Below are 18,970 nucleotides of genomic sequence, written 5' to 3' on the forward strand. Positions count from 1 at the left end.
TTAGGTTAGACCTCTGGAAAAGCCATTTTCCCCACACCCCTGTCTTTTTCATCCCCTTTGCAAATTAGCCATTGCCCAATACAAACTTAAAGCATTTGGCAGGCATAATTAGTCATCTCTTACTCTGTATAAAGTACCCTCCATGTGCGGCACACATATAGAGAAAGTTTGGGTAATGGTTGGCTTGGCAAAGAGATTTTTTTGGATGGATAAAAATTCCCAAGGCCTCTGTTTATTTATATAGTTCTTGGAATAACGTTGTTTTCAAAAGGCTGCTCGCCAGCTGCTGAGACAGCGTTCCAGCTAATATATTCCCAACGCAATCACCACACTTTGCTTTTCCCATCATAATATCCCCAAGGCTGTTCTTGGTTAAATCTCATGACTGGAATATAGGAAAGTTCACATTAAGTCAAAGCTCACAATGCCACAATGTTTCTTATTTTTCTTCTTCTTTCTTTTTTTTTTTCTTCCTTAATTTCTTTTAACCAAGCTTCTTTAAATGGAAAGGTGCCTATTTCAGCTGCTTTAGACCAGACTATTTCTCTGTATGTGAGGAGAATAAGGCATCTATAATGCAGTGTATGTCTGGATATATAATGCCAAAAATAAATGGGTCTCTATGGTGGATCTCAAAAAGTGTATGTGAGGAGGTTACTTCTATAAAGTAGATTAAACATTCTATTTCAGTAAGTACAATAAAAGCAGAACCAGTGCTAAGGATCTCTGTGGTATAAATGCCCTTTTAGCATTTCATTGTTCTTAGCAACCAAACCACTAAGGCAATGAGCCAGGACAACAAAGTACACTTTTCCTGTTTGTTTTTATTTGACCTTTTTTTTTTTGAGTCATAAAATTAAAGAGCAAGACTTATATGTCTCATGGTCATAGTGAACAGAGAGCCCAAGGGACTTGAATTTACAAGACTAAAGTTTACAAGAAATTTTTTTTCTGATTAGGTAGACTACTATCAGCGAAGAAAATTCTTGCCCATTTTTATTTGTCCTACCCAAGGCGCTTGTATTTCTTGCAAACGTGTGAAAAGAGAAGTAAATAATAACACCTAAACAAAACAGAATGATGAGCCAAATGATTAATTTAGATTCATGGTGGTGGTGCCCTTCTGTCCGTGTGATGAAAGCAGGACTAAAGGTTCCCCAGGCAAAAATAATTCATGTATGCTTTTGCAGCCCAACTTGACTCCAGGAAAGATGGTTGTTATATGCTAGTCTGTGGGATGTACAGTCTTGGATAAATGTCTGTGCTTTATGCACTTTTAACAGAGGTTGAATACAGGTAGAGTCAGGCCCAGCAAACCTGTCCTGTAATATAACTTTATTCAAGATATTTGAAGTATCTGCTGTTGTCCTGCCATTTGTTGACTACACCAAGCAGCCAGTAAGACTGTTTTGTTATTTTGTTTGTTTCTCTACATAGCTACATCTCTTGATTCTTGTATCCAACGTTTCACCACTGGTTTAGCTGGTTTCCCTACATTCAGTGAGTACCATCAATTTCCTGACTTGTTACAAAGAGCCTTCCTTCACTCCAAACCCATATGTTTAGGCAGAACGTAATTTGAAGTTTGTGCCGTTCTTGTCAAAATCCATGCTTCATTTCCCTCTTTCTTAGGGCTTGTTTTCTTAGGAGTTATTGTTAACCACAGGTCATCCTCACTGTGATAAAGCAGTGCCTCAGACCTCTCGTGCTTCCAGTGGTGGCAAGTCTTTGTGCTACGGGGAATTCTGTGACAGACTTGTTTGCCAAGGCATTAATTCTAAGTGAAAATAGATTAACCACCCTGAGAAGGACACTGTAAAAAGGTTCAGAAGGCAGGATATTTTGCTAAGTGAGGGATAACCAGCACTGCAGAAGAAGAAATAAAGGTTGCCTCTGACTTTATGGATTATATTAATGACTCTGACTTTATGGATTATATTAATCACTTTAGATAGCTAGCAGGTAATAAATTCTGTGTTGGTATACACCTGCACATCTACAGAGCTCTTTTAATTTCAGTAAGACTCCAAAAACTTATGCCAGTGAGTTAAAAAAAGTGATGAAACCATCCTGGAGAGGCACAGAGGGATGGAGACCTGGAGGACAAATGTATTTTCAGCTTTTCTTGGTAAGTTAGGACAACTGAATGGAATGAGTCAGAGGTCAGACATACATACTGTTCAGCATTTTAGGACATTTCTGTTCCCCAGTACCTTGTCTGGGGGAAAATAGAGACAGCTGTGCCCAATGTGCCTGGGTTACTGACTTGTTCTACTGCCATATCTTGAAGCTTTTGGATGAAGAAATGCTGCAATATAAAAGAGGAAAATATATTTTAAAAATATAACAAGAACTTTTTGCCACAACATTTATGCAGAAAAACTGAAATTACCATAGAGCAAATAATGGGAAAGATGGCTAAGAGATATCCAAGAGACATAAATTGAGTTGAGCTCCCCAGTTCAATACCCAGAAGGGCTTCCAAATCCTGTCATTGAGAAGTAACTGCAGAAAGCAGGGGAACTCCAGCTTCCATAGAGGTCACTCTGCAGAGACAAGTACTTGAAATATTATTTTTGTACTTTGAGAAAACAAGGGTTGTTTGCCTATCAGAGGTCATTGTAAATATTTTTCATTCTTGTTCCCCTTTATTAAAATTTTGTTAGTTTAGAACTACTTATTGAACTCATCCCTTCTGAGAGGAGTTAAGTTTTCTGAGCATCCAGAGAGGGGAATTTGATTTTCCCAAAAGGCTGGATATGAACTTAAGGATCCCTCAGGTTGCTTGTCACAGGCATAAGATTGAAAGATTATTGTATATTGAAGATCTTGGCAGCAGAACTCCGGGGAAACAACATTTTGTTGAGAGTCCCACTGTGTTTTATAGATGGCACTATTCAAAAGCCTGAATGCTTTTCCTGATGTTTCATTAAGTACACATGGGAAAGCAATATTTGTGTGAAAATGAGCTCAGCTCACGTGTACAATCTGATTTGTGTTATCAGCACTTGCATCTTTTGTGCTGAGAGTTTTTATATTTACAAAATCTTTTATTTCAGCATCATATGACATGTAGCATCTATACCACTTGGATTGGAGGACCAGAAAAATGTTCCATCTTCCATTGTAAGGTGCTCTTTGAGATATAAAAAACAAAGATTACATAGATTGTTTTAGAGTTTTTCAAAAATCAGAGATCATCGTAGAGTAAGGTAGATTGGGAAAAACCCACAACACTAATCATTATGGCTATGACTAACTTTTCCATTGCTGAAAAAAATATTACCCTGTTACTTTAATTCGCTTCTGAACAGGAATGTATGTATCTGAAATTATATGTATGTGTAATGCTTCATATTAATGAAGCAGATATGAACATTTGTTATTTGTGTGTGCATGCTCTTACTGATCAAAAATTTAGTCTTTTTTAAACTTTTTGCAGATTATATTTATTCCTTTTACAAAAATGCAAGGAAAAATTATAAGCTCTCATAGTTTAAGATGTATGTAAATACTTCACTAGCTCCTGTTTCTTTCCTCTGCATATTTAAGATCATAAATATACTTACCTACATGTTTCAGTATGAATAGCTGGTGGGGGAGGGAAGGGTTAGTCAGGCCTCACATAGATAGATGTGATTATTAATTTAAAAGCTACTGGCTGGGCTACTTTAATAGCTAGGTTTGGTCAGTTATATCTGGTTTCCACATGTGTTTCCTGTTTTTCTTCTAAATTCTATACTGCTCAGGGACCTGGGGAATGGAAGTCCAGGATTTTCCTGAAGGGAAGGACTGCTTTGTTCGTTGCTGCCATGGGAATGTGTTAAATTTAAGTATGTGTTGTACATGTCTTAGCTGTGTTTCCCCAATGGCAGATACAAGCTCAGCTCACTGGAAATGTAAGAATAGGGGAAAGCTATAGTGGACTACTACTGATTTTTATTTTTTTTATGTGGGTAGAAAAGGGGGTGGGGATGTGTGTGAGTACTGTTTACTCTAGTCCTCTCTTTTGTCTGCCAGAGTCAGTTTGAGTAAATTAAAGCAGTGACTTTGAAGTATGCAAACTAAGCTAGTTCTGGCTTTTAGCCTAGCATAAACAATGTAAAATACATCAGTAGTCTTGAACATTCAGGAAGAGATAAAACATCCCAAGCAGAAAACCTGGGAACATTTCAAAAATGTGTTTATTTGAAATCTGTGACAAGGCACAATTGTATTTTTTTTTTCTTCCCTAGACAATAGTGTTTTAATTATGAGTCATTCTGTCTCTTATTATGGTAATCCACCATAGGCCTCTATAAATTGCTTATTAAGAATTAAGGTTCTGACTGTCCAGCTAAGAGAAATACTAAATATAATAGATACAACAAACAACAGATACTAAATCTGTTGCAACCAGGTCATTATTTTTCTAAATTTTGCCTGCACACTTTTAGTGGAATTACCACAGTAAAAAGTAGGATTTTTCTGGCTACTTTGTCATGAGGGAGGGCTATAAAATATGTTCCAGTCTCAAGTACCATAATACACCCAAAAGAAGGCATTTCTGCAGTCCACTCCAGGCCTCTTATATTAGGTGAATAAGTCAGAGTATGATTTTATTAAACTCCTTTTACAGTTGATAAAAAATATGTTCTTCTGCAGAAACACTACAACATGTAGTTGCTACAAGAAACATCATCCCCATCCAATCCTCAAATATTATCATGTTCAATATTAACCACCCCTAACTTTATAGCTTCTAAGTCTCCAGAGCCAAGCTGTCCTGCTTTCAGAGTGCCTCACAGACACTGTTAGGGACCAGACTTAAGCACAGCCCTAAAATTCTATTTGGCTGGTAGTCCTCAAACAGTTAGCTAGACTTGGGATAATTAATTTCACTGGCTTCTTCCTGACTACCAAGACATCAGAATAGAAACTAACAACCTCCTAGCACACATTTCTTCTGTGCCAACTCCAAATTATTTTTATTTCATCAAATTGTATGGAAGAGTATAGATCTGTGTTCCTGACTCCCTGCCTGATTTGTGACCAACCTATCCTTCCATCTGAGCTGACTAAAGACTGTTTGGATACTGAGGTTCACAAATTTACCTGATATCTAGGCAAGTGGGGAGACTCCCTTGAATTGAAGAGACAAGTCGTAATGGAGTCCTGGGTGTTGCATTTTCCCAAAGTTCAATCCTTCACGCCTGAGGCTTGGTAGTGAGTGCATGTGTGTGAGTAATGGGGTGGCAACGGTTTGGTCTCAGTCTAGAGATGTAATGTTGATGCTGGATTCTCTTTGTATTGTCCAGGCGGCATAAAGAGAAGACAAAGTAATGAAGTCATATGTATATTAGTTAATTATGGTCTTTAGAGAGAGGAGATGGAAGCATTCTTAATCATATATTAAACAAGCTGCATTTTTGTTTAGCTGATTGAGGAAAATGTTGCTCAATATGCTATTATATCAGGTTTTAAGGAACCAAATTAAGAACTTAGGCAAGATGAAAACTAAAACCATATTTCAAAATGTTGAGAACTGGTTTGGGATTTCCAATGTCTTTTAAAAGTATTCCAGAAAATAATTTTTCTTATTATTTTTTAAGGAAACTGCAACTTTTGGAAAATAAGGCAATAGAATATCTGTATGATAGTATAGTTAATCATTGTCTCCACTCAGAAGATTTTGCAGAGGACAAAAACTTGCTGGGAAGTCCTTGTGTACGTTTCACCAAATTTCCTGGAAAAAAATTTAAAAAAGAAATATGGTCAAGCTATGTGACTTGGAAGGTGAGGAGCAAAACTGATCACCTTGATAAATGATGGCAAAAGTAGAGAATATTACTGGAGAAAACAGATCTGTGATAATAGCATTTTTCTCCTCATATTTTGAAGAGGCAATAGAAAGCAGAGATACTGTGGAGAAATATGTTTTCAAAAGAGTTAAAGAGGAATATTTAATATTTGCAGATAAACATAGAACTGAAGAGCAAGACTAAGTGCTGTTGAGGTAGGAAAGGTTTTATAGCAAAAAGATTTTATATACAAAACCTAAGTGTGTGAAGGAAATTAGTGTTGTTTTCTAACAATATGCTGGATTCAAAGCATCAGGGATAGGAAAACTCTACCATTACTCACACAGGAGTGAGTACCATAATTATGAAGTTGTTATTCTGCTACCCACTATGGAGGAAATACTAGAAGTACTTACAGGACTAGATCAGCTTTGCCAAATCATAGTATAAACAAACATGAACAAACCAGTGTGACAGATGAGGTATTTTGGCATCTTTATGTTACAATCTTAGTCAGAAGTTTTCCATGGCGGTCTCAACCTTGCTTCAGGTAACACTAGAGATTTTTGTTCAGCTCTAGTGACCATGAGTTTTTGATATTTATAATAGCTTTTCTTTCAAAGAGAGTGAACTTATTTCTCAGGTGGTGCCAAGTCAGCTCTATTTCTGCCACATTAGACAGAGCTCTGCACCTAAGCCTATTTTAGGGCAGAATGCTGCTGCTGGTATGCAGTTACTTTCTCTAGTATTAATACCTTGGCTATGTCTAACCGTGATAAAACTGCATTTTTTCTTGTTAATTTCAAAAACATATTGTAATACTGTAGTTGGAATGTATATTAGAGTTCCTCTCATCTGGAGAGAAATCTTGGCTTGGTGTACTCCCCAGATAAAAATTCTCTTTTGAGGTCTCACGCTGCCCAGTTTCATTCCTACTTGTGTTGTCTGAGAAGATGCTTGAGGGTTTTTTTTTTGTCTCAAACTGAGATAGTAGCAGTTACAGTTTCATGGGAAAAACTTTCTTTGATCTATAAAGAAGTAAAGATTACTGGCAAATTTATGTAACAGTTCGTGCTGTGTGTGACTGTTCCTGCAAAGACACTGCGTTTTCTCAGAGTTACACAGAATCACTGAATATTCTGAGTTGGAAGGCATCCACAAGGTTCATCGAGTCCAACTCTTAAGTGAATGGCCCATAGAGGGATCAAAACCACAACCTCTTGCTCTAAGAGTTGTCTATATTTCAATATGTGTTTGGTCAAAAGAGCCTTTGTCATTCCGATGTGTAAGAACAGGTGCTAAGTCACAGTTTCATACACTTAAACCATTGTGATGTGCTGTATGAGGACACAAAGAATGTATCTGAATGCATTTCATATGAACACTGAATTGTTGACTCCTATGGTGACTTAACATGAAGGAACAAAGATTATTCTAATGTCTGCTGGTACCACAGAGATGGTTTTCATAAAATCTGAAAATGTTTGATAGATAAAATTTTAAGCAAAAGTTGCTAAAAGCAGTCACCTCTGTGTGTGTGTGTGTATGTTGCTGTGACACCACATAATCTGAGAGTGGTTGGCCCTTGATAGTGAACCTGATAGTTAGTGTTATTCCTGGTTTCATGAAAGCAGCTACAAAAATTGTGAGTGTTCTTTTTTCTTGGTTTGCTTTGGTTTGTTTTTTTTGTTTGTTTATTTGTTTTGTGGTAGGGTTTTTATGGGGTTTTTTTGTTTGTTTGTTTTTTTGTTTGTTTGATTGGTTTAGATTTTTTTTTTAGTTGGCTCCTGAGAAACCAATTTGACAAATACTTTGTCCTCAGTTTGACTTTGTTGCTCAAAAGTCCTGGCAGTGCATGATTTCACACTTTCTGTGTCACAATTTAACAGCACAAATCTGCAAAAAATATCTTTTGGAAAAGTACAAATAAAATAAAAAAGTGTTCCATATTTAGTTTTTCTGAAAACTCCTTGATCTTCTCTGTGGACTTATATATACTGTGAAACTGTTTGCTATGAAATGTGTTGGGGTTTTTTTCATAAGTTAGGTTTGAAATTCTGAAGTTTTAGAAGTATAGCAACAGACTTTTATGTTGGTGATTTAGGATTATTTCACCCATTTTACTGAGTCTGTTTCAGAATTGCCACAAGATCAGACCACTATAAATCAATGAATATTGACTTTTATTCTTTACATTTAAATGAATACATATGGGAATATGCCCATATAATGATTTTATTTGAATTGAAAATAAGGCACATATCTGGAAGTCTATAGCCATTCTGTCTACTCACAGGGTCAAAATAGGAATGGAACAGTTCTACTCTTGATGGACTTAAGGGTTATTGGCTTTTTCTCTAACCTGATCCAAGGACTTGAACATAGAATCCAGAGAGCTTTCAGTTAGGTCACAGTATTATCACTATGTCAAGAAACATGTATATTACAAGAACAGGAAATATGAAACGACACTTTTGACCTGATGCTGAAGGACCATGAAGCAAGCTGACTTAGAGACAGGTCCTTCTAAGTGTTTTTCATACATAGAATATTTTGAAGTAAACTAGCATTCCTGATGGGGCAGTGTAAGTTGTGTGTGTTCCTATTGGTATATCTTTGCCTTGAATGGGAAAAAATGTTATAACTTAGGAATAGATTGTAAAAGATGATTACAAGAATATCTGTTCTTCTGAGAGTCTTTTCCTTTTCTCACAACTTTCTCCTTGTTGAATGATCAGATAGCAGTGTTCAGAACAATCATCTTACCAAAGGAAAGTAAATATTTAAGTGTAACTGATAATGTGTTGAATGACAATTGTCAAACTTTTTGAGGAAAGACTTATCTTCCATCACAGTAGACTAAGCTTAAACAGACCCATGAGGAAGAGCCTGTTGAATTTTCTCTGCACCCACTGAAGGTTTCTGAAAACAGTCTGGAAACTCAAGTTCATACATGTAACCAAATTCCACTGGATAAAACCCAAAATCAACACCAAAATGCTATGTATATGGTGTTGAAGAGCAATGCCACAAGAGGTAGATGCTTCAGATAAATATGCTAAAATTCAACAGTGACTGGTGTTGTTGGAATTGAATGACTTCTCCAAATACTTCTAATTTTCTTTAGTTTGATCAGTGCATCCATAACTTGGATTCCATTCCTACCTGGTTTCTTATTTTTCTACTCTGATTTTCTTGAGGGATTTAGTGCTTTGTTAACTCTTTTATAGCCTAATGGAGAACTATAATAAGAATGAGAAGAGAATAATGTAAAATCCTCTGATAATGCTGCCTCTAAGGATATTTAGGTTAACCTAGAAGTTTTCCTCTAATAAATATGTTAAACCCCTGTCACAGTACTGTGCAGTGTGTTTCTGATTAAGCAGTGTTGCTGCTTCATTTATTACTGCTGTATTTGCCATTAGCTATATTATAAAATATATTTAGTTGAGTAATTTTTTCTTTTGATTATTGTAATGGCAGTGCTCCAGATACTTTTTTGGAACTCTTTAAATATTGCATCTCTCTGTATAGCTTATATTTTAATCCTGAGAGTTGGACAATTCAAGCAATGTCTAGAGGGAGTTGTTGTTTTGTTTAGACTATTAAAAAAAAATCCTTCCTTTTGGAATTTTTTTCTATTTTAGTCCTGAAGTTCAATTACAAAAAGTTCAAGGACAGTTTTCAATGGAACAGATTATTTCTTGGCTTCTAAATTTCACCTTGAATGGAGAAAATTAGTGTGGACAGAGTTCTGCAGGAAAAAAAAGACATTAAAAAAGATGGGTTGCATAGTTGAATTGGTTATTGTTAAAGAGAAACTGTTTTTCTGCTTTCTGACTTGCACTGGCACAGAAAGGGAAAAAGAGGTATATTCAGTGACTTTAGCTATTGAAATCAGATAATGCAGCATGTCTTTAAAAGCATGTTACGACAATGATAATTTTTTAAGGGCTTAAATTAAGGAGGAATTCCAATTTCTGAATGGGAAGCAAAGTTGAAAGCTATACCTCAAGAAAACTCAGTAAAAATGTCTGTAGTGAGAAAACTCAAGGAGAGTTTAAAGCATTCAAGTCTGATCTGATTGTGGAAATACAAAGGAAGCTCACATCCAAAAGTGTAGCTGTGGTAAAAAAAAATCCCAGAATACTAGACAGAAACAAACAAACAAACAAACCTGCCGTGCTTTCAATAGAATGAAAGCCAGATCATAATATCCTGAAGTTTTGTCTCTATGTTTGTGTATGCATAATATTCAAACAATACTCACACTTAACTGTATCAAGATGCATAAAATGTTGTGATGTGTGTATGTATGTGTGCATTTATATATACAATTAAGATCTATGTGTGTATAAATAAAAAATAATTAAGCTTATATTAATTAAACATGAACTAAGCTTACCAATAGAGGAAAAGAAAATCTTAAAGTCCTGTGCAATTGGTTGTATTTTTACAATTCATTAACAAGTAAAATGCAATAAAATAATTTTTCTTTTTTTTCTTACAAATCCTGAGCAATTTCTGTTCTCAAAATCCACTGTTTTTCCCATCAGAATTAACTCTCAAATTTACTGTGGGTATAATCCAACAAAATGGGTCAAATACTTGCTCTATGTAAGTCTCATGTTCATGAAATGCTTAACTTCATGCAAATGAAAAGATTCCTTTGAAGTCTTAACTTCATTTTAGACATCAAATTCAAATGAAAAACAAAACTAAAATATCTTTAAAAGTACAACTAAATCCCAGCATCTTCAAAAGATTTTTCTACAAAAATTGCTGGCAAAAATGTATGACTGTATGGTTAAGCTTTATCTCACTTTGTTTTCTTTTAAATTCTGTCTGTTCAAAGCTGCTTTATTTTTAAAGAGTATTGGCAAATACTGTGACATGCTCGTCCTTTTCTTGTAATAATTCTGTAGCAAACATTTAGATTGATACCAATTAGGATGCTCTATAAAGATAAATATTTGTGGCAAATAATTTTCAGTGCATTCCTCAGAGGCCAGTAGTTAATACCAGAAGCTGGTTTGGGGAACTTCATTAAAACCATTTACCTCCCATATATCTAAGAATAAGGATTGAAAGAATGTCTGTGCTCATTGTTTGTATTTCTCAGACAGTCTTCATACTTCAGAAAGTTTTCATACTTCATAAGTAGTGCAGCTGAAGACTTGAAGTCATTGGGAGGTATAATCTGTTTATATGTCCTATGATAGAAGATTATTAAAAAGAACTTGATAATATGCTTAAGAAAGCAAAGTTACTAAAGAAAGCTAAGGTGCTAATAGTATCTTCTAACCAGTTGATGGTATAATTCCAACACAATAATAATTACTTTGTAGTGTTAAAAGGTCATCCTGCCAACTGAAAGTAGTCATTTCCAGACATGATCAAACAGCTTTACTGGGCCAGTAGTGTTATGATTGTTGCATTTCTGTTGCTATGCATGTCTTGCATACTGTCTGCTGGAAAGCCCTTGTAGGAGATTCTTTGGAATAAACAGAAGATGAGATAAAGCTGAGTTTTATTCCCTTCTGTTTCTTCAGATTAAACATCAACATGGCTTTCACCTGTCATGACATTGGTTTCCCTTTAGCAAGTACTGATGGAATAAGAACTTCACTGAATCTCTGGACATTTTACAAAGACATCTTTATTTTCACACTCTTGACTAACAGCTTAGAAAACTGGAAGTGTGGTAGTAGGTAAATTAGTCAGACAAGGTTTGCAAACAAAGTTTTGTCTAAGTTTCTGTAGTCTGTTAACCTGCCATGACTAAGCTACATCACTTTCCATAGATAATATCATGCAAGAATGTGATGTCTGTGTTTCGATACCCACAAGGCCTTGCCTCCCTACTTGGGTCAGCAGTATGAAGGTTTAGGCAAAAGTTCTGAGCAATTATTAAACTAATGCCTCTGGATCCAAACCAAGACACTTTTGGAGACCAGTGTTGGTAAATGGCAATATCCTACCAAGATCTTCTAGCTTAATTTTTGCTGAAATACCCTTTTTCCTCAGATCATGGACACACGGAGTTTGCTCCTACGATGCTGGGGTTCTTGTTCCATTTCTATTCATTGTGTAGCCATTCTGCAAGTGAATGGGCAACATAACCTCTGCACTCTTCAGGCCTTTCTGTCTCAGTCTGTCTGGACTGGAGCCTGATACATGTGGTAGCCTTGCATGTAAAAACTGTTCTCGCAGAAAAAAAAACATACTCCTTAATGTAAGACCAGGCTCAGGTTAGAGTTGCAAATTATTCTTGTTTGTAACTCACACAAAGAACACCTTTTAGGACTAATGACAGGGGAAATTATGGGAAAACAAGAAGAATAGGTGCCATTAATGTGGTCAAGCTATATTACTCTTGTTCACAGTTAAACAGCCTTTAATTAGTTTGACCACAGCTTCAAGACTTCTTCAAGGTCTTTTGTGATCCTGGAAGGAAGTTCCTTTGAAAAGAAAGACTAGGAGTGAAGATGGGGTAACCTTTGGAACTGTTCTTGAGATGAAGATAACTCTTGGCCAGCTACACTGTCCCTGCTAGCTCCAGGCTGCTGCGGGATAGAATCACCCTGTGGGTTGAGCTGCTGAGTATCCTGACCTAGTGCCTGAGGAACTGTTCATCCTTACCTGCTCAGAATGATAGATCTAAGAGGCCCTTGAGCCTGCTTGTACTTTAGCTCATTCCCATTCTGCAGTTAAACAGAAGAACTATGGGGGAAGCATTGTTGTTTCTGGCTCATGAGTAGTTTCTTGAGCTCCCTATCCACTGAGTTCTTAGCGTTATGAAGTACGCATTGTGTAATGTTCTTGGGGTTTATGATGTGGCATGTAGGATTAATAAGGCTGGACATTCCTAACCTAGGGCATTTTTAAGTATTTAAATTAGTAATTCATACTTTTTCAATAAAAATATGGTTATCAGATGAGAAACTTGGTCTCTTTGTTTATTGATCCAGAAATAGACTGTGAAGACATTACTATGGTTTTATGAAGGAAATCTAAAATTAATGACAATGTTATAAAAGCAGTTTACTTGACCTGTCTCATATTACTGTTCCACATATTATTCAGTTATGTCCAGACCAAAAGAACACTAGGGAATTGTTGTTCTTGATTATTTCAAAATGAGAAAAAAAAAGAAATAATTGTTTGACATTTAAAGCAATCAACTTTGACTTCCTCAGGACTTTTTGGTACATACTATAAGATTCCTTAACTTAGCAATAGAATTATGTACTCTGGATTTTTTTTTTTTATTTTTCCTCATCCTCCACTTCCCCTCAAACCTGAATGTATCTGTGCCACATAAGAGCTGGAACATAGATAAAGTTTGGGAAATCTGGACTTTTAGTCTGAAAAAAATTAAAATCTTCTGTCTTTTACTTTTTTTTTCTCTTCTGGCTAGACAAAAACTTCTCTTATAAGATGTTCTCTTTGAGAGTAATGCACAGCGTTTTTTTAAATAATCAATAGTGTCATAAAATTATTGTGTAAACTTATAAACTTCAATTAATTTGTACAATTTTTAGTTCTTCAGGAGAGTCTTAAAGCTGTTGTTAATATTTAGCTTAGCCTGTCGTCATTTGCATGAACTATCAGTAGCTTCATTATACATTAAGTGGGGCATCCATGTTACTGTAGTAAGATTAAGAATAAATTCTTGGTTTTCTGGTGCTTTCATGCACCATCCAACTATTGCATAATAACCATGCAAACTAAAAGTTCTGGCAAGTATTCAGTGTCTCAGGAGGTATGAAAAATTGTAGTCCTGAACAGTGACAGCTCTGCCATTTACTGTGGGCTTATCCAGGAGAGTTGACCTATATGTAAGAATATGGAGCCTCTATATTTCAAATATTTTCCTTTACAAGCCTATTAGTATTAGCCTATTCATGCTTAAGATGTTATTTACAGCAATTTCTTATTCTATTATTGCACTTTCACTGTTTTTCCACTCAAGCATTATCATAGAGAAAACTGATTGTGGATTTCTTTTTTTTTTTTTAACTAATTTTTTAAGAAATGGGATAGAATCTGTAAACATGGGATTTTCAGGGAGGATAGACATGCTTTCTGTGAAATCTTGCAGATTAATTATTTCTGACAGCTCACCTGTCACTTTAATAGGTTTCTGTTAGGTATGGAAAAACAATTTTCCCCCCTTTGGCTGCCATGGGAGAGGTCAGGAACAAAATAATTGATACTTTATGATGCAACATTTTTAAAGGATTTGTTCTAACAAGGGCAAAAACCTTCTGTAGCTGCAGAACAAAGTATAAAAAGTCAGTTCTTGTATAAATTCTGGTGATCTACCCGTAGTTGGTCTATTGCAGGGACTAGAAAGCAGAAAATAATGGCAGCAATAAAAATCACTACTCAAAAAAAGAAAAAAAAAAAGATCTTGGCAGCAAGTTTTCTTAGGCAGCCTGCCAGTATCCTGATTCAGTGTTTATGGGAACATCTTGAAATGACTCCCAAATTAATGACTGTATCTTCCATCACTACAGTCTGATGTCTGAACATGAGGAGAAATAAACAATAGTTAATGATCTGGAAGCTGCTGGCAGTTGCTCTATTAGTTCTGGTTCTTATTTTCACTTACTAACAGTGAACTGTCCTGAGCAGATGTTTATCTTTGAAAAACATATGCAATGGAAAATTGCACCTCAGATTGCTATCCATTCCACAGTCTCTTTCACTGTGACAATTTTGCACAGAACAAAATTATTTCATTTTGATTTCATAAGTAGCCAATTTTGGGATTAAAAAGTCTGCTTTAAAATACAGTGGTCTTTTTCGTTGGTTGGTGGGTTTTTTGGTTTGGTGCCTTTTTTTTTTTTTTTTTTTAATGAGAGACCCTCGGCACCTGAACATACTGTACTGCAGGGTTTTGTAAGCTCAGTAGGGATACATCCCCAACTGTGCCAAAAAGATTTTTCCTGCCCAGTATCATTGGCCAGGCCAAGCTGCTGGGGAGAAACAATCAGTTTTCTATGCAGAGCATAGATGATGAGTTGCCTTAAGATTCACGATCTTACATTTTACATTGAGTCTGCATATATGATGTAAAGGGCTTCTGTGACATTAGCTGACACAAAAGTGGCTTTTTTTATTTTTTGTCCTTTTCAATTATTTGGAAGTGAATTTATTGTTTTGCTGGATAATGTCAGAAATTGGGGTTTTTACAAGCTTTTGCAGGCTTGTACAGTATGTAATTGTATAGAGAGGTAAGATCCATGTGATAGATTTCACAATCATGCGATAAGTGTTTCCAAAGTCAGTTCTGAATTACATAATTCTAATAGTGGAACCAAGATTCTCCAGGTCCCTTAGCAACTTCATAGGCTCACGTGTTTCTGCAACAACGCTCTTTATTTTTGCAAAGAAATATTCTGTAGCAGCTGGGGGTGTAGGACTGGAAGGGTACCTTTGTTTGCCAAGCCCAGAACCCTGGTGTTACAGGCACCATGTTAAATAACACTTTCCCTATATTTACAGTGCTGCATTTTAAGATTTCTTTTTCCTTTCCTGCTTCCCTAAATTTGGAATTCTTATCTTTCCTCAGAAATCAAGAAAAATCTTTCATTCCCTTATACATAAAAGCTGCAGCTTTTTCTAATGTACCTTTGGTCAAGGAGAGAGAGCAAGTGAGTGTGTGTGCTCCAAAATACCTATTTCTAGTCCTTGAAAGAAGACGCAGGGTTATGTAAATCAGCATTATAACGTTCTGCATAATTTGATTTTAAAATCTGTTTTATCTGAAGGTCTCACATTTCAAACTAAACATTTCTCTTCTACTGAATGCCCTTCATTTCAACTTATGTTACTGAAAGACTAGATTGTATCTAGAAATACAAGAATACATTTTCTTTTTGTGTTGCAGTGGTATTTACAGTAATATGGTGTCATAGAAAAATTCTAGAAATCCTCATTTAGGATAATTTATAAAATGCATAATTGCTATGGGCAATTTAGAATTCTCTAGCTAGGACTGATGAAAATCTTGGTTGTGTTAGGATAGATTAGTTTCTTATATGCTTATGAGTTCTAATCTATTTGCTGGCTTACTCTCTAATTGCTCTCATTCTATCTTTTCTTAATAACTTCCTTTACTTCTCCTCTGAGAACTGTTGCTATTTTTCCAGCTATATTATGGGGAGCTACATCTCTAATGATAGCCTTCAAACACTGCTGGGGTGGTTGAAGAAACTGCTAAGTGACAGAGTAATGGGACTTTGTTGCCATGTTAATTATTGGTTTTTGAATTTTTTTGAATAGTCTTTCCTGAAATATGCATATCAGATGTCATCTTCAAGATTTATTTCTTAGCTTGAGAACCCTTATAGGGATCTTCCTTGCAAATAGTGCTAATGATCTCCAAATCCATTTTAATTTCAGAGTTTCAGAACTGTGGTATGTAGAGCATCTAGTTTCACAAGAAAATATAGACTATTTCCAGGAAGCTTCAAAAGTAAGAAAATAGTTTTCATAACAGTGGCTGCTGAAGTTCAGGTGAACATGCACTATTAAACTTTAATCAAAATGTGGTTTAGGAAAAAAAATGGAGTTTTACTTGGGACAAAAATTTAAGTGCTTTGTGTTGAGTCTGGGTAAAAAAAATTACCTTCTGTGGATTCATTGAAATGTGACTATTTATTTTTATTCAATAAAGGTAAATCCTGACATGAAAAAAATAGCCTTCACCTTCATATGGATGAAAAATGTCCTATTAAGAAAAGCCTCTTACAGCTACTCTAACAAAAAATGAAATTAAGTTTCCAAGAGTCAATTATAATTTAAGGTATAGAGAAATGCTCATGAAATTAGGGCAGCTTGCCAGGCCACAAAACCTTTCCCATTCTACAGTTCTTCTCTGTATTAGATATAGGAGAAGCCATGAGATGTAGCCAGAGCTGCTGAATTTAGAAGAGAACTCTTTCTGAGGTTTGGCACATTGAAATTAGCTGCAATCATATCAGTCACATTTGGCACCTCTGCACTTTCTTGTATCTTGTGGTTTAAAATAATATAGTAGATACTCTATAGGTGGTCTCCCTAGCAGAAATACTGTATTTTATAGCCTTAAATACATCCTAGTCTGCAATTCTGTTGTTTTGTCTAAACTGTTTTTATCAACTTTATCCGTTCATGCTTTAGAACATTTGGCAATGATCTCAAAGGCAAGTAGGAAACTGCACAGTTTACTGCTTGACTCGTGTAAGCCTGACACAGAAATTAAATAAACATTTCTTAGGAAATCACTTTCCAGGCATAGGCACATTCTGTTTACCCTGAAAATTTATAGTAAAGAGAATTCAAGGCATCAGAGTTTGATATTCTGCTCTGGAGCTAAGAGTGTGCATTTGTGCTTTCACCTGTTTTCAAACCAGAGATTATTTTCAGTTGGACCAGTTGCAAATAAACATAAATAGGTATTAAGGGATTGAGAAGAAGAAGGAAGAGAACAAGGGTGCCTGGATGTGATCCTACATTGTACATTAAGAGCTCAAGAAACAGGTCTCGCCCTCATTTCATGTATTCAAGTAGATCTTTCATCTTTTTTTTTTGTGGATGATTAGGTGCAGCACTCAAAGTCAGGTATCCATGTTTGGAAACATGAGCTGGTGTCCCATGTGAAGAAATGGTTTCATAATATAGATCCAATAGAATTGCTCTTATTATGGCCAGATATTGTTTATGATTTGTAACTCAAATTAGTGGACTTTTTCCTTAAGCACAATGGAAGTGAAAAACAGTTTTTGGTTTGGTTTGGTTTTTTTTTAATCCAGAGTAAATTCAGAGATTTTTCTGGTTTTTTTTATATCCAGAGTAAAGATCTCTCTGGCTAAGCCTCACATGAAAGTATCTGTAGGCAAAAAATGTGCACTTAGTTTTCAAGTTTAAAAGTAATTAAAAAGCAAAAAGGATAAATTATGGTCTATTGAAAGAGAAATCTATTTTCATGTCCTAGTACCTAGGAACCATACTTGGATGTAGGAACAGTGGACAAATGTAAGCTAATGCCATTCTACCCATTTCACAGTATGGCTTTAGAAATGGCATCAAAATTAGACAAATAATCATAGATTTTGGAAGAGAAGGGCTAGGTATTTACTTCAGATCTTCTGCCTAGCAAGGTGAAACAGGCTTGCTTGCTATCTGACACAAGGAGCCAAGAGCTTCTGTTTAAGCTGTAACACAACTATCTATAAAATGCTAAACTTTATTTGAAAATTATGTTTGGTGAACTATCTAGACTGTCTTAGATAGACTTTTAAATAGCCACATTTTTGAAATGTGTACCTCACTGTTGATTTTGCTTCAACCACTGGCTCTATTAGTCCTGTCTCTGCTAGCTGAAAAGCTGTGGACCATCAGAAATTTCTTCTTTGTTAGTCTCATTACTGCTTTTCAGTTTTGGCTTGCAATTTTGACAGTGCCAGAATGCCCCCCACCTACCAGGCTGCTTCATTGCCCTAAACACTCAGGAGGCATTCACTGGTCACCTTTGCACTCTCTGTTGACAGGGAATTTTAAGAAAAATCTCGAATAATAATAATAAGTACTTTGAACTTCTACAAGATCTGCTTACATTTGGCCATAAATATCTCATTCAATATTCAAACAGCACAAGAAACTGTGCAAACATTAAAGAGTATTTTTTTGCATAAAACAATTTTCCAAGTGTATAATCATGCAATTATTTAGGTAATAAAGTTTTAAGCTGGTACACACCTGTAACTTCCTTATACTTTTTCTATTAAAACGAAATGCCCTTAAGCATTTCACTTTTGTTTTATATCCACTTCATTTCCCAGAATAATTAAAGCTTAGTCATTCTTTATAATGTCATACAGGTAGGAACACAGGCCTGGTTTACAACACAAATGCAGAGCCAGATCGTACTTTCAGTCAGCTGTTGTAAGAGTAACGACTTTTCAACAGTTCTTAACTTTCTGCATTACATAATACAAGAAATAAAAAATTCAGTGGCAGAACATCCAAGATCACATTTCTAGCTTGTGTAAAGAAATATAAATCTCCTGATTTCAGTAAAAAAATGAGGTTACGCCAGCTGAGCATCTGGGTCTAGCATTTAAGATAATCTCCTATTGTGTTAGCAAGCAGTACTATATCATCTGACATTAAGAAAGGCTGGGACAGATTAATAGGGT

The 18,970-nt window shown here is 35.6% G+C and overlaps 1 long non-coding RNA gene across 1 annotated transcript; it reads right to left on the bottom strand.

Moving 5' to 3' along the window:
* Positions 1–1,932: 1,932 nt before the first annotated feature.
* On the bottom strand, positions 1,933–18,702 carry LOC135412493 (uncharacterized). Its single transcript, XR_010429688.1, has 3 exons — positions 18,531–18,702; positions 5,095–5,725; positions 1,933–2,308 (listed from the first exon to the last, which is right to left on the bottom strand). It is a non-coding gene; the product is annotated as an uncharacterized LOC135412493 (long non-coding RNA).
* Between the last annotated feature and the right edge of the window lie 268 nt (positions 18,703–18,970).

Source organism: Pseudopipra pipra, chromosome 3, assembly GCF_036250125.1.
Source record: "Pseudopipra pipra isolate bDixPip1 chromosome 3, bDixPip1.hap1, whole genome shotgun sequence".
In the NCBI taxonomy this organism is placed as follows: domain Eukaryota; kingdom Metazoa; phylum Chordata; class Aves; order Passeriformes; family Pipridae; genus Pseudopipra; species Pseudopipra pipra.